Source organism: Mytilus californianus, unplaced genomic scaffold (assembly GCF_021869535.1).
Source record: "Mytilus californianus isolate M0D057914Y unplaced genomic scaffold, xbMytCali1.0.p SCAF_8, whole genome shotgun sequence".
Classification (NCBI taxonomy): Eukaryota; Metazoa; Mollusca; class Bivalvia; order Mytilida; family Mytilidae; genus Mytilus; species Mytilus californianus.
The window spans coordinates 59,923,833-59,941,501 of NW_026262734.1; positions in this window are offsets into that span (position 1 = coordinate 59,923,833).

Sequence of the window (17,669 nt, forward strand, 5' to 3'; positions counted from 1 at the left end):
ACATTTCTAGATTTAAAAAAAAAACAGAACTTGAAGAATGCAGTAATTATGTATTAAGGAACTAATTTACTATATAGATATAAGATGATGTGGTATGCACGGGTGTCATTCGGTTTATCGAGAGAAATGATCGTGAAAGAATATCTAACTGTGGTCAAGCATTGCGATTGGATTGTGAAAGATCTGGTACCGGATCGTGAATGTAATTAAATGTAAATTCTTCTTCAAAATCTGTGAAAAATCGCTGAACTTTCAAAACGCGGAACAAATCAGAAAAAAAAATATGTCTGTCAAAATGATTCAACTTTCTCAACAATACTGTGCATTAAGATAAAGAAAATATGCAGTACTTTATGAGAAAACACAAAAAGGGCAATACATGTCTATGGGATTCATAAAAAAAGTTTTTTGTACCTATACTGGTCACATTCCAATATATCATGATAGTATTTGAAACTTAATCTTTGGTGTTTACGATAGTACAGTAAAATAATAGTATGTTCTTCCCATGAAATTCGTCATTTGCTTATGTAAACCTTGAATTTTGTTGACTTTTCATCAAACTTGATTGTGAAAGATCAGGCAACGCATTATTTTGATCGTGAAAGGCAAAGCGTGACCAGACTTAATAATCAGAAAAAAATATTTCTTTTACCAATTGGTATACTTGCAACTGACGGAAGCGTGTAACTATTTTGATAGGAACGAACATTAAAGCTTTCATTTTTACAATTCAAGAGTTGTGTACCTTTATTTTCTTAAACATCAAATACTGCAAGCGTGGGTATATGCCTTCCTTATATCATCTCTTTCAAATTCTCAGTCACGCAAATGCTCATTATAATTTCGTAATCGTTCTATCGACCAATCTTCTTTATTTCTTTTCCACGTAGGTCCATATACCTTGATTTTTTTCCTTACTGCGTCTTCTTAAATCTGTATCGCTGAGATACTATATCGAGAGGTATTGAAGAAATTCGCCAAGATTTAACACAGTATAGGTTGTGCTATAAGCTATAGTGGTGATGAAATTCTGCTACTTTAGTTCTAATACATTAACCAAGCTTGCATACCTGTTCTCACGAAGGCCAATATCCTGTTCTTAATATTGAAAGAACCTTAAATAGTTTATTAAGATTTCTTATATAAAAAAATACATTTTTTGATATATTTCGATTGCAGACTTATTAGATGTCGAACTATTTGATGTCGGACTGTTGGGTGTCGGACTAATGGCATGTCGGACTACTGGGGTGTCGGACCAATGGGGTGTCGGAATATCGGGGCTGCCCATAATGATTTACTTTTACAAACTGTTACTTGGATGAAAGAGTTGTCTCATTAGCACTCATACCACATATTCTTATATCTATTTTAACGCTATCTTTTCGGTTTTTCGGTTTATGCCTTAAAAATAATGCCGATGATTTTCATGTTTTTAATTGTCTATGAGGTGAAGATTTCTGCTCCGCGTTGAGTGTCGTACGGTGTCATGTAGTCTCCATCACCAAAGACATTTGGTCACTTGTAGAGAGTAGCTTCATTAGCAATCTTACCATTTATTCTTAGTTCCATATTTTATTTTAATTGACCGTCACTGATGAATCCTTTGTAGGGAAACGCGAGTTTGGAAAATACAGTTATACATCTGCATGGTATTTTTCATGAATGTTTTAATTATTATCCGAGATTCAGACCTTTAATCGCCAATACTTAAAATTGACCAATAAACTATGAAACTGAGGTCAAGGTCAGATTGCCAATTCTTGTCGGATTTGTAAATCATACATAGTGTTTGGTATTACTATAAATTTTCACTTCGTACTATGAACATCAAATTTATTTATTTTGTAAAAATATTTCCTGTCTCCATTGGAACTGTACACGTATACCTAACAACAAAATTATTTTCATTTACCTGTGTTTAAAGTAATTGCAAATGTCTGATATTTTTGTTCGAGCATATTGTTTTTCTTCAATTGTTCAACATTTCATACCGGTATAACATGTTATTTTTATTATTTTTCCCTTAGTTTATTTATTTTGTATTTACATTGTATCATAGGTCAAATGTATTTGTTCAGTGTATGTTCACTGGTGTTAAAGGGAAAATTCGCGATTTTTTACTTATCATCTTATTATGTTCATAATACCATTAAAAACATATTCACCAAGTTTTATCTGGATATGAAAACTAGTAAAGAAGAAAATTGGGAATTATTAATTCTATTTATTCAAACTTCCTGACTTATGTGACGTAGTTTAAGTCTTTTTGCATGCCGGGAGTGGATTAATCTCATTTAAAGTCTTGTTCGTTAATCATCTTATAACGCGATTTAAAGCGCATCAACGACTTTTGGTGTAGCTATTAACCAACTAACAATTCAAAAAGAAAAGTGATCAGCCGTGCATTTTTTTAAATTAAAATTTACGATTTATATTTTAAGGATTTCTGATATGATTATAGTAATAAAAGCAAATCATACAATAGAATTTTTTTATAATTTTTTTTTCGACGGATATTTTGAACAACATATATAACTGATAGTATAATAGAAATTCACGTTTGTATTCTCCCCTATTACTTCAGTCGAGGATTTGTCTTACTATACAAATCCTTGCTTCAGTCTAGTACTGTGTAAATACAATGCATGTGTATTATGCTGACACCACCTGGTAAAGGCGTGGTTAAATTCACGGTAATTAAAAGATTAGCATTATGTAATTTTAATCCTTTGATCTTCACTAGAGTGGTGTTTGTCCTCAAGGGTTCACCGTTGCAGGTATGAGACAGATTTTTTTTAATTATTAAGGGAGGAATATGGTGGCAAAATACCTTAATTATATATATATATTTTTAACATTTTGCATTTGCTCAGTTTTTAAATAAATAGGTGAGTATTTTGTTGTAACATCGAAATTCTGAATCACTTTTAATAAAATAATTATATAAATATTATAAATGGCCGACGAAAACGAGCGTATAAATCAAAACAGTACTATTTTAAATTATCATCGGTAACCTTGAATATTTAAATGTGCAGAGAAAATTATCAGTTACAAAAATATAGTTTTGTCGTCCAAAGCGATCTTTATTTACCTAATCAGGAATGCCCTTATTAAAATATTATAAATCTCATGCACAACGTATTTATATAATTCTTAAGCTATTTGACCAACGATGTTTAAAAAAATTAACAGAATCAATCTAACGTCAACTTTCCTTTTTTAAATGGAGACAGAACGTCGAAATCAATTTTCAATGTGCTTGGTATCTTGTACCTTTGTAAGACTTATCATTCATTCATAACCCCACTCCAAACCAGAGACATATACGTCTGTTTAAACTGACAAAAAAACTCCTAAAGCGGACAAGCAGTATATTCTGTAAATTTCTGAGATTTAATACAAAGAAATAAAAAAAAATCCCGAAATGAATTTGATCCTGGAAAATATTCACATCCTCATTTGGTCTGAAAAAAAGATACGAATTTGGTATACAGAACATGCAGAAATGTTAATGTTATAAAACCTAATTGTTATATCAGAAACCATTATAAATATGAACATGTATACGTAAGACCTCATGGGACGTCACCTAACCACATTCAGGTAATATACAAGTAGCTCTGTTATACCCGGAAATGCCCCCCCCCCCCCCCCCCCAAATCGAGGAACAGTATATCTTACAATGTGTATATTCCTGCAAAAATAAAAATAAAATGAGAAAAAAGAAAGAGATGAACGGTAAGTCACATCAGATTCAGATATTTATATAGTTGCTTGTCGTTAAATAGAGATCTAGTGTATACATGTCTCTGCGTTAACTTATAAAAATAACAGGAAATAATAACCTTGATATAGATTTATGATGAATACTTTGCAACTGCGACACCCCTTTTTATCACAGCGTACATGCATGCATTTAAATGACTGTCCGTTATGCGATTTAGAATGACAATCGTACGTACAATCCTATAGTTCATGGTGAGTCCTTTTCTATCAGATATGCGACTTTTCGTATTTATATTTTCTCTTATATTACCGGTACTGTCATTTAATATCTAATGCATAAGTGCAATATTAAGAGCGGTTAAATCCCCTACAAGCTAACTAAATAAATAAATCAACCCTCTAGCTGACCAGACGTTAATACAACTACCATCAGTCTATCCGGAGTGAAGTTTCTTTATTTCTTCAAATAGGCTTTTGGGTATCATAAGTGCACGTCCAGTGGCATATATATATAACATGCATGTCGGACCAGGAAAATGTGATGATGACGAATTTCCTAAACTGTTCGAAATAATCTTATTGAAATATAAATCTGTGATTTTACTATGTCTATAGCTTCGATGAACCAAAGCAAGTTAGATATCGACCTGTATTTAAATCAGATTGGTTCTGGATGTTTCTCTCGTATATTCAATATACTTGTATGATATTAGTTCTATATTGCGACTATCCATAGTTCCGTATTAAACCTTCCATCTAGGCGTATAAACTAATGATCGATAAGTGCCGCACATTTTGTTAAATCAATATTTGTATGTTTCAAAATGTCCATAATTATTGACAACGAGTATATACTTACATTTTCCCCAATTTACCCTTGGAAAATGTGTAAATAGATTTTTATTTCATCAAATCTTTTTTTTTTAATTATTTAAATTTTCATAAATATCATTCTTTACACCAAAAATGTTATTTATAAACAAGCGTATGAGTTTAGCAATGACTAGTAGTATATCACTATCGGATACGCTATACAAAGTTGTATATTACACCTGATAGATTCAAAATGGAAGTTACATGTTATCGGCCGTGTACACTGATCAATACCCCCAGAAAAGAAGTGATGCACGAACTTGTTTTATGTAATTGTGTAATAACAGTTTTAAAGCCCGACAGGAAATCGCTTGAATACCTGTACGTGTCACCTCACAATACCTCTGGGAACAATCCCTTTAGCCATTCTGGTGATCAGATAAGGGAAGGTCCGAATTTATTTTAAAAAGTTTATTACATAAAACAATTATGAACAAACTAGAATTTCAAAAACAATTTTACACGGAACACTTATTTATAACTTTGACTTTTTAACTAATTTCAATTTCTTGTTTTAAATACTTCGTAAACAAAACAGTTTCAAAACGACTGACCATACTATTAGTACTAGTTATAGTTATTTAAAAAATAATATATATAAAATTACATTTTCCGTATCAAGTTAGTTAGGAAAGGTTGCACAACCATGTCTTTCATAATCTTTTTTGTGACCCGGGAAACTGTTTATGCTTTCCTTGTCGGATAAAACAACCGTACGCTTGACAAGATATCGACACTCAATTACGGCTACGTTAGGTTACTGCTTGTTTTGGTCCTTTGTGGTTTATAGATATATCGTGGTCAATATTCGGGGAGGATGTCAAAATGGCCGCATGCGGAGAATTGATACTCTAAATTTAAAATCGATGGTGATCTCTTAACTTGCAGAATAAAACTTTAATATCTATGAATTTGTGCTTTTTTATACATAATGAACAGAATATGAATTTTTCATTTTTTTGCGAAGTTTCCCTTTAATATGTCCTTTGATTGAGTTAAGCTATTTCAGTTGATATCTTATAGTGTGTATTTCTATGTTGTGATGTTACACTATTGTTTCAGTAAAAGGGTGAAGGTTTGGTACAATTAAAACGTGTAAACCCGCTGCATTTGTTTGCACCTGTCCTAAGTCAGGAATCTGATGTTCAGTAGTTGTCGTTTGTTGATGTGGTTCATAAGTGTTTCTCGTTCTACAGATAAGACCGTTGGTTTTCCCGTTTGAATTGTTTTACACTAGTAATTTTTGGAGCCCTTTATAGCTTGCTGTTCGGTGTGAGCCAAGGCTCCGTGTTGAAGACCGTACTTTGACCTATAATGGTTTATTTTTATAGATTTTTACTTGAATGGAGAGTTGTCTCATTGGCACTCATATCACACATGGCCAACTTTTTTCCTCAGTGTAAGCAGTACGCGCATGATTTTAATTTCTTATCCGTCTGATCAGTCTTTTCTGTGTGTGATATCTTATCAAGACAACATGCTGAGTTTGTAAAGACAATGTTGACACTCGTAAATAATTTGACAACCCTAAGTAAACAATAATATAACCATATGACATTGTAGCATGTTAGGTTCCACATGAATACGAGTTGTATAAAATGACTTTATTTCCAAAAGATAAAATTAGATTTTACCGAATATCAAACATACAAAATAAAAAGTCGAAAAAGGACAAATATGAGATTATGAGAACCAAACATATATATATATAAATTTTATTATGTATATATATATATATCATTAAATCGTTGTCTGGTTATAGTTTATAAAAGCACTTACATTTGTGTATAAAAAAATTAAAATTGTTCTTTATCAATTTCAAAAGCAAGAGGGTTGTAATTGTGAGGTTATATTATATTTGATATAATATTCTTGATTTCAGTAACACCATTTTTAGAGAAGACAATCAAAATATGGATAGATGTAATTCATGTAAATTGTGTATACATAATCGAAAAATGATGCACCATAGTCATCAATAGAAATGTTCATTTTGATAGTAATTTTGTTTTAACTTTCACATGATGTTGTTCGATTTAGATATATCTTAAACCTTTCTTTCGACGTAAACCCGAATATGAGACAACGTAGAATTTGAATACACATACACAAACACAAACTCATTGCAACATTTTGATTTTTTATTAAAACAATAAATTCAGTCTCTGCTTTTACTCTTGTTTTACCTCCCAGAATTGTATGTTGATTTTTATTTTCTAACTTTTCAGCCATGATTTCTGAGAGACATTTTTCTCAAAATGGGCCTTCAACACTTAATGCTACTATAGTACCTTTGCCCGCGACTATGCATTTTGTTTATAAATCACAATGGAAAACACGCTACATAAACGTATTGTAAAGAGAAATGTCGTATTAATAATGAATAAGTATAAATGTACAGCTAAATTTTCAAATTTCTTTAAAAATGTCTACAGTTAAGACAAAAAGCTAAGTTTAACGATGTGAAAAGCAGCGTCTTCTATGTAAAATAAATTTGCAGATTTTGGCACTTCTATCACATTCACTGGTGCTAGAACAATAGACAATTTCTCTAAATTAGAAAATTTTTAAAACTTTGGATGTTCTGACAAAATTTTTCTAATAAAGATCAGTTCGCAGGTCATCTTACAATGGACACTCTATCAATAAATGTTCCTCAGTTTCAACAATATTTATGCAAGTTTAACACGTTCGTTGATTCAAGGATAGATCTCTCACTAACAATAATGATATAGTCTTAGATTACTTGTTTTTTTAGATATAAGCCAATCAAAGCACATACTAATGAATTTATATAACGATATTCTCAAACTAATCAGCAAATTTTCCCCAAATTTCATCGCATGCCGCCTAAAACATAAAGAAAGTCCCACAGAAAAAGTGTATACAATAATGTTCCGAGTATAATAAAAAAAAAAGGGGGGGGGAGAGTACCCTGCCCGGATAATAATATTACTGATATCATGGAAGTATTATATTGATATATAATACTTCCATGCTGATATGTAAAGGAAAGTTTTAACCACGGATTTGAACTTGACAATTTAATCTGAAATTCACACCAGGTGACCAAATACATGTTGAAATTTGTGAACTTCACGCGGATATCTTTAGAAAACATGTTAATCGAAACAACAGGGGTCGCAGGCATCTGTTTTCAAGTATAATTCTAAATTTTAACGATTCCAATTATAATATTCATTCGATAAATCAAAAATTAAAAATTCTGCAAATACATGTACAATATAAATGTAAGAAGATGTGGTATGAGTGCCAATGAGACAGCTCTCCGTAGACTTTACATTAACAGAAAAATAATTAAAATAAGTTTCCTTTTTAATACAAATTTTACATAAATGTTCAAATACAAAATAAAAATTTTTTCACTATAGAAACTTTTGAAAGGACGGAGACAAATTAAAAATAATATTTATTTTGTTCAATGCGATTTATTTTTCTAAAAGTTAAGTGGATAAACGGAGAATGTGAATCAAACAAGCAATAAACTAATATATATCACATGTACATGTATGTATCGAAAATTTTGCTTCTTAAACTGTTAAAATATCTAGTTCAATTTATTTCAATTTTAAGCTGGGAACAGTATATCTAACACCCGACGATGAAATCTGCATAATTAGGAAGTGTCAATAAGTCCCGTAAATATATATGTTCCTGTTTTAAGCGTTTGCCGTTTTGTAATCTTTAAACAATTCATTGCTTTAAATAAGCATTACTTTATACAAATATTTTCGTATATAGTCCACACTGGCACATATGCTGCCCTTGTCCTATTCTTTTAAGACTTTGGCAATTGGTTGATCTTGGAGAATATATTTTTTTACTCATTTGAAACTTTTGTGCATTGAAATTTACAATTTATAAAGTAAACTTGAAAAGAAAGAGGCTATTAAACCGTCACAAAGAAACAAATCATAAACTACAGAGAATAACAGAAGTCATCACATTGGCATGTGATAATTATTTATCCATGAATATTTACCTGGTATGACTTAGATTATTTCTGGTCAACTTCAGAAAATGATCGCAACTCGATTTTTGAATAAAAAAGACCCCGATTAAAAAAAAAATGTAAAATATGAAATTTATATCGTTGGATAGATTTAAAACCAGAGAATAAATATACATGCGAATGAAGCTGTTTCTAATAAAGATTTTATGTCAATTCATAAAAGAAAAACCATGTGCACACATTTTTGGTTTCGTATTGTATGAAGTAATAGGTCGTGCATCCGGTGTTTTTTAATTGAAAAATGCCCTAACTTCTACAATCCTTATCAAAATACAAATTAGATCTGTAGAAAGCTTAAACATTGAACTTTCAAAATTGATGCCAATGAAAAAGAAATTTAGTGATATTTACTGACAGCAAATCAGAGTTTAAGATTTCCTTTAACAATCTATAGTGTAAATTTATCGATATCGATTGTGGTCAAATTTGACGCATGCGCAAAGCGGGTGCTGATAATAGTTGCGTATGATCTTCTTATATCTATAAATTATATCTAGCCTTTGTCGAAAACTCGGACCTTTGGTGAAGACAAACCATGAGTTGTCCCACCTGGGCCTTTTGGTCCATCGGACCTTTGACCATTACCTATCATATGCACCTAGTTGGTAAAAAAGTTTTGCCGTATGGGATTTTTGACACTCTTTCAACAATTCGGGGTAGGCATGTTAGACCCTTTAGACCTTTTAAAGACAAACCATGAATTGTCCAAACTGGGACGTTTGGCCCATTGGACCTTAGACCATTACCCATAAATTGCACCTAGTGGGTAAAAACGTATTGCCGTAGATTAAAATTTGACACACTTTCAAAAATTGGGGCTAGGCATTTTTAAAAATATCTATCTTTGGACCTATGGTGTAGACAAACCATGAATTGTCCCTCTGGGCCTTTAGGCCCATTGAACCTTAGACAATTACCTATCATTTGTATCTAGTGGGTTTTAGACTTTTAAAAATTAGGGGTAGGCATGTTAGACACTGTAGACATAAGTTCGGTCCTATGGTGAAGACAATCATGAGTTGTACCACCTGGGCCTTTTGGCCCATCGGAACTGTGCTCTGTTTTTGACATTTGATGTAATTATACAATAAGTGTAAAAACAAAGTCAATTGGTTGGAAGAAATCGCTGTGTTCGTTTAATTCGAATTGAATTCAACTCGATTTATACCCCCATCTATCGTTAAAAAAGGGGGAATGCATAAATTGAAAACAGTATAACTTAATCTAAGATTACAAATGCAATTGAGCTGAAAATCTAACTTGGCCTCACAGGCACTTGTGTCAGAAAAAATATCTCTATACGTTAGATTAAGGTATCAGTTATATTGTTTTCTGATACAAGTTCCTGTGCTTTACCTTCTTTTTTTTAAAGCACTACGAAATTGTGCAAAATTTTTAAACAAAATAATTGATCAGTGTTTGATTCAAAGGGAAAAATTCTTGCTACTCTCAATTCAATAGGAACGTTTTTGGCCATTTACCCAGTTAAACAACGGGATCCGAAGTTTTTCGTGATCGGCCGAGAAGGTCGATTTTGCATAATTTTTGAAATGTTCTATTTTGGAGATTTTCTTTAGTCACTATGTTTTACTTGATTTTGGTACATTGTTACTTTGAAATTTGATTCATGTCTTTCTTCAGACTTAATCTGAAATTAATATACAGATGATCGAAGCCGGCCAGGGGTGGGGGGTGTCGAAGTCCATGGAGGTGTGGCACTGAACCCTCCTGTTACAGGTAAAAAAAGGGTGGCAAAAGTTAAAAACGATCAAAAACAGAACTACTCGAAAACTACAAATGGGATTGTGCTGCAAATAGAAATTGACTTGTATTTCTAATAGTGCTAAATCATTGTACAAGATTTAGAAACATCATGTGTTCCAATCTCAACTTGTCGTCTATATTTTGATGTATAATTTTTGCTTCGCATCACGGTGCGGAGCTATTAGTTTCAGGCGATATACACGCCATCTTGAAATAATTACTTATCACATATAGATTCTGATTGGTTGCTTTATGGTGCGACTGAGACACAGCAACAGCTATTGTCTTAAATGAGATAAAGAATTACCGACTTTTCTCGTCTCAGGATAAGACATCAAATGCCGGAAAATTAACTATGTGTATTTCGGTTCCGATCAACTAGTACTGTCATAAATTCATGTTCGTTTCATTATGCATATATTGCACACTGAAATTCAATATTGAAATATCAATTATTAATTCGTGGTTATTTGCTTTGTAAATCTGCAATATGCACGATTTGTTTTGCTAAACAATATTCCTATACAATATTTACAAAAATGCATTATCTGTATTTTATAACTTCTGCCCATCTAGGCACACGGTCACCTCCACAGTTGTGTATATTTGTAAATGTTTTAATTTCAACAAGTTAAGTGACCAAATTTTAAAAGCATGGGTGTATAACGCACACTCTTAAAGTAGAACAACATCATTTTCAATGAAACTAAATAGCTAGTTTAAAATTTCAGAAAAAAATCATCTTAATATATATACAAAATTGATATTACAAGTCTAAGACATCCATTTTATACCAATCAATATCTAAAAATACCACATTTCCAATACTAAATCAACAACCACATGCACACATATTACATTAAATTAGGGTACAGCGAAGCAGTCCACAGCTTTTTAGAAAGCTCAAACTTGTGTATACATTGTATTCGACCCTTTTAACCCCACACAGTAGTGGAATTTTCATTCATGCGATCGGCCACAAATGTACACACTGTATATCTAAAGCACCGTTAAGGGTTAAAAGATCGAATACAATGTATACAAAATTACACATAGAATTTTATTTAAACAACAAACACGTGTCAAGAATTTGAAATAACCTGGCTAAATGTTTATACAAAATCGACTTATTAATAATTGGTAGCAGAGGCGGATTTAGCGGGATGGCAGAGGACCCTAGTCCCCCTTTTATATATGTATTTACATTAAGAAACAGCATTAAATGTTTAGATGATAAAACGCTATACAGAGGTCTTAACAGTGATCGTTTTAAGGTTATTAAAGGTCTGCAGTGAATGTCAACATTTATATATATAGGGAGCTACCATTTGATTTTTATAGGAGGGGGTCTATGATGAAATTTAAGAAAGGCAGAACCTGAATATTGGACAAAACAAAACGGCAGGTTTCAAAAGATGAGATACTAAAAAAGGACGATATTATCTTAGAAAAACCTTCCAGAGATAAAGCGAAAACAAAGCAGAAAACATATTTCGTGGAAAAAAATAGTCAGGATATAAAAATTCTTCCTGCCACCCCCTAGAAATCAAAATATTGCCCCTTATGAAACGGATGCACTCTTCTTTAAATTCAGCAATTCAGTATATACTTTATTGAATTAAGGATATGCTTAAATGAATTTAGCATATGCTGAAATGAATTTAGCATATGCTGAAATGAGTTAAGCATATGCTGAAATAAATTTGTAGAATAATTATGACCTTGATTCCGCGCCAACATTTCTGTATAAGCTTAATAATTCAGCATATGCTGAATTGAATTTAGCATATGCTAAAATGAATTAAGCATACCCTAAATGATTTTAGCATATGCTAAAATCATTTTAGCATATGCTAAATTATAATATAGCATATGCTAAAATGATTTAAGCATATGCTAAATTCGATATTTATGACCCTAATTCCGCGTCATACGTTCTTTCGACTTCGCAAGAGAAACAAACATCAATTAAGAGAATAAGCTTTGCTCATTTTATTGGATTAAAGGTTAATATACCGAAGTAAAGACAAAATAAATTATCACTGTAACCTTATTGTAGTCTGTCCTTTGTTTTCATTTATTACCTAAAATATAAGGTAAAACAAATGACAATACTTTTTAATTTGAAGTTAAATATAAAGGTAACATAAGAGAAGCTGAACGAAATCGAGGTTAAAGCTTCATCTGTCACGACATATAAAAAAATAGCTATACAGTATGCTATACAGCAGAGTATTACGACATCCATTATTGAGACAGAAATGCTTGTTTTTGACTAAACAAAACGTGGACGACAAAACCATTAACACAATCAGTTGTGTGTCGAACAGAACAAAATATGATAACTGTACTTCTGATGTTATTTATAAATATTCAATGAAATAATTTTACTGAATGGTAAAAGTTGTTACTGATAAATTTGTGGTAGTTTGTGAAAATCCATGTTCTGCAATGTAATATCCACCAAACCTCTTTTCCCTTATCTTGAGTAAAACACAGGCTCAACAAGAAAAAGCTAACAATCCATTGCCGATTTGTTAAAATTTTTGACATAAACCATTTTCTCGATTTTTGGAGAAGATAGAAACTTGACCCCATGTGTACTAAAATCTATTGTAAGGAGTTATGGGGCATTCTAAAGCGCATTTCTAAAAGCTATAAAATTTCATGTCTGTACTCGAACATTAACAAATGCGCTAACAGCCTGTACAACCTTAACTACATCTGTTTCCGTTTGAGCCAGACGATTTCCTGCAAAACGGCAAATTCAAAATAATGTTATATGCGTCTTCTAATCTACCTTCTAAGTTGCATTTTCATACTCCTGTGGTGCTTGTAGAGAATAATACTTGTAAAAAACAGACCTATAATTGCAACTTGAAGCGAAGCTGTGGATAGATATTGCAACATTACTTCTCCAAGTTAATTATATAATTTGTTCAATGTTTTATTACTTAAATACGTGTATAGCTTATATACGTGTATAAGTAAAGATCTCTGTAGTAGCGGTCCGGCTAAGAATCATGCGAATTGATGAAATAGCGATTTATAGAAATGAACAATACTTTTTGTGTTGATATGGGATACTAATAAAACATGATATTGTCGCATTAAAAAATTAAAAATTCATTTGTGTGCGAGCATAAGTTGAACTTTCAAAAAGTGTATCAATAAATATACAAAAATCTCATATGTGTCTCAAAAACTATTATAATATTCAGTTTTTTGATATTGTTTTACAAGTTAATGATCGTAAAAAATACAATTTATACCAATGCATATTATATATGTTATGTATATCATAAACAATGGGCGATAAATAAATCAATTTAAAAGATGTTTCATGGCAGATTAAAACTGTAGCTTGATACTAATGGTAGAAGGGGTTATTAACTAATGAATGAAAGGGTTAGGACTCAACAGCTCATTATTGACAGCAAATCAAATCAAACATAAACTTCCAAGACTGAAAATACATATAAATCCAAAAACGGATCTATCACTCTGGTGATTTTTATAACTTTTCCTTGAAGATTGTGCATTTTCGAAATTTCACATCTATGAAAAAGCACCAATTAGTCATGAGAAATATTTTGATGAACGGTTTTGACAGAATGTTTGATCAAAAAGTCGAAAAACTTTTTATCAATGTATCATATAGTTATAAGATATCTTACCATATTCCTTTTTGCAAGGTGTAACAGCATTGCATTATTCCTCGTGTACAAACGCTACCGCAGCCCTTAGAACAACACAGTTTTCCGTAGCCACAGCCGTCCGACGGACAACCATGAAGACAAATATTGTAGGTATCCCTAGGTACAGGTGGACACACCAACTGGCATTCTATGACAAAGTAAAAATATTTATCTTACCTCCTATACATTTCTAGGAATATGATTGGTTAAAAGCGTCCTCGTGGAGACCGTGTATATTCCATATTAGGTTAGTAGGGAGGCGGGGCTTATTTCAATACACGGTTAGAATTGGTGTTACGTCCCTTAATAAAAACAAAACGGTACTGAGAAAAAATCTTAAAGGTTTCAACAGACGAAGTCATTGATGAAGATTGAAATAAATTCATAAAACACATTTAAAGCTAACAAGTTGTTAGTGTTGGCACGTCGAAAACGTAAAATCTAAAATTTTAAAAAAAAACGAAAGGGAGCTTACGTCAATAGGAATAAACAAATCACCAAAGTTTCATGAAAACTGCTCAAAGCATTTTTGAGTTATAGTCCGAAAACTGGAAAACCCCCCTTTTTTAATGAATAAAACCCCATAACTCGGAAACGTAAAATCTAAAATTCATAAAAATCGAAAGGGAGCTCACATCAATAGATATAAACAATTCACCAAAGATTCTTGCAAATTGGTGAACGTTTTCTTTAGTTATTGTCCGAAACTTGAGAAATCCTCCTTTTTTAATAAATAAAACCCCATTACTCAGAAACGTAAAATCTAAGATTTATAAAAATCGAAAGGGAGCTCATGTCAATAGATATAAACAATTCACCAAAGTTTCATGCAAATCGGTTAAAGCATTTTTGAGTTATTGTCCGACATTTTGACGACGGACGGACAGACGGACAACGGTATACCACAATACGTCCCGTAAACGGGCGTATAAAAACTGAGACCCAAGAAACAGGACAACCAGCATGGAATGGAAACTTGATGAAAATGAAAATATAATTGTCAATTTCAATAAAATTGTAACTGATAATGATGAATGTTACGGGACTTCTCTTCACTTATCGCTGTAATTCACCAAAACCTACAGTTCATGTTACCTCGCTATATGTTGTTTGTGTGTGTGGTGATAACAGTGCTGTGCAAAAACCTTTCTTTCGTTCAGTTGAAATGTTCTAAACAATAGAGAATAGTAAACTTCCTTGGCCATATTTCTGTGTATTGGACGAGATTTAGCTATTCAAATGATAAACACCAAGTGACATAGTTTTCTTTCTTTCATGTTAAACATAAAACTACTATCTCGGAGCCTTATTGACAGTAATGTCAGCAACACGTAATAACATGGCATCAGTGAATGTAACATCAAAAATTGAAAATTAGCATTTTGTGAGAAAAAAAAAGCTTATTACAAAACTGATACCTCGAATAATGGCAGATCACAGTTGGAGGTGAAGCAGCATCAGCCTTTTACACCACGTGTAGAACTAAATACTACAAAGAAGTTGACAATATTATTAGACATAAAGAATAAATTATGGGGGAAATGACAATTGTAAAAAACAATACATTCTACCAAGAGTCTGTGTTTTAAACTAAGTGAAATCTGAAAAATAAAACTACTAAAGATAAATTTAGAGGTTAGACTTGGGGATGAGTGGTGGTACTACTAAAATATACTGTCATCTATTATGCTAGCGCTCAACTTGCAAAAACAATCCGTGAAACATCTGAAAGCTTTGTTTACATCATACGTATTATTCAAAAGGTGCGCACAAATCACCGAAATGAAAAGAAAAAAAATTTGAACTGCATTTCTCCAAACAGAGAATTATTTTCAAAAAGACATGGCTATTTGTGTTGTTTTCAAGAGTGCGTTTGGAAATAGTGAACATCAAGCAAATCTTTCCTTTTGTGGACATTGAAAAGGCGTAGGCAGCAATAGGATGTAGTTTCACGTTTCAGTGGTAGGCATACAAATTGTAAAAGAAATTAAAAGGTCGGCATCGTACGTTTGGCTGCGAACAACAAATTGTATTGCCGTATGGGAGACATTTAGAATTAAACATAGAAATCGAAATGAAATTAATGATCGTAATTCAACATTATTGACTTAATTCTCGTCTTCAGAATAAGAAACATCAGAGTTTTCACTTTGCTCCCCAAAATAGTGCGAGAGCTTTCTGAGGACCTAAAATTCCAAAAGGTTTTGCCAAATACTGCGATGGAAATCTATTCCTAGGGTAGAAAATTCTAAGAATATTGAGGGTAAATTTGATACAGAAATTAAACCTTGCAACAGGCCACCTTCAATGAGTTGTTGCTAGGGTACCTGACGTGGAAAGAGCGTGATACTCTCTCTGCGAGAGGCATCGGATTTAACTCCCAATTCTGACTGAACGTAGCAGCGTATTTATACATCCAGTACAATCAAATGGGCACCTTCACTTGGCTATGTTTTACTGCGGGTGTGAAGACTTCCAAAAGAGATCATACGTCTATTCCCAAGTTACAATACTCTGGTGTACTACTTTCAAAACTAAAGTAGATTTGCAGCAGCTTCTAAATTGTATAACTTTCAAGATTTCAACATAAAAGACGCAAAACAGAAAGATAATCAGTTAATAAAAGTACAACTTGATCGACTATCGATTAGCAATGGGTAGACAATACGACAAAACATGACGTTAAGTGCACTTTGTCTGTCTCAAGTATATCTATTTCTATAATGTTTTTTAGAATAAAATCAAATTAATTTTTTTTTTCAATATCATGAATATGTGCATTTTGAAATTTCCACATTATTGAGTATTGTATGCTTCCTACGACAAATAGAAGTAGCATAACAAAACTGCTATGTCGAACAGGGTAAATAATTAAGGGATGACATGAAATCAGATTAGATATGATGTTTCATACATCTGGCGTACCAAATTATACGCTTTTCATTTTTCGCGAGTTTTGAACCACAGAGTAGATGGTGGTCATTTTGACCTTGAGGGTAACGATGTATTCAGCACTTTAATATTGATATGAAATATCATTGATTGTTCATTTCCTGTAAATATACTGTTGATAAACTTTTGATTTATTTAAATCACTTATGTTTTTTTACACCCAGGCATAGAGTGACTTCGCCGTATTCGGTTTTCGGAATATTCGGTTGTTTTATGCTAAACTTTTTTGTATCGAGCGCCACTGATAAGTTTTATGTCTACAAAACGCTCATCTGGTGTTTCAAATTATAACATAGTATCTTTGATAATCCTAAGGGAGCTACCATTTGATATTTATGAAGGGGGGGCTAGGATGAAAAATTTTGTCCTGCATATTTTTTTAGTTGTAATCTCTGTCCTCACTTTTTATTTTTCACTCTATTCGGACCTGCCTTTTTTTATATTAGTTTATCCTGACTTTTTTACATAAATTGTCATCCTGCCTCTTTTTTCTGCCAAGTTGTTCATCCTGCCTTTTTTTCAAATTTCTTCCTATTTTTACCAAATTAGTCGAGTAGAAGGAAAATAACTGAAATCGTAAAAATTGGTCTGTTAAAAATAATTCCTATATCATT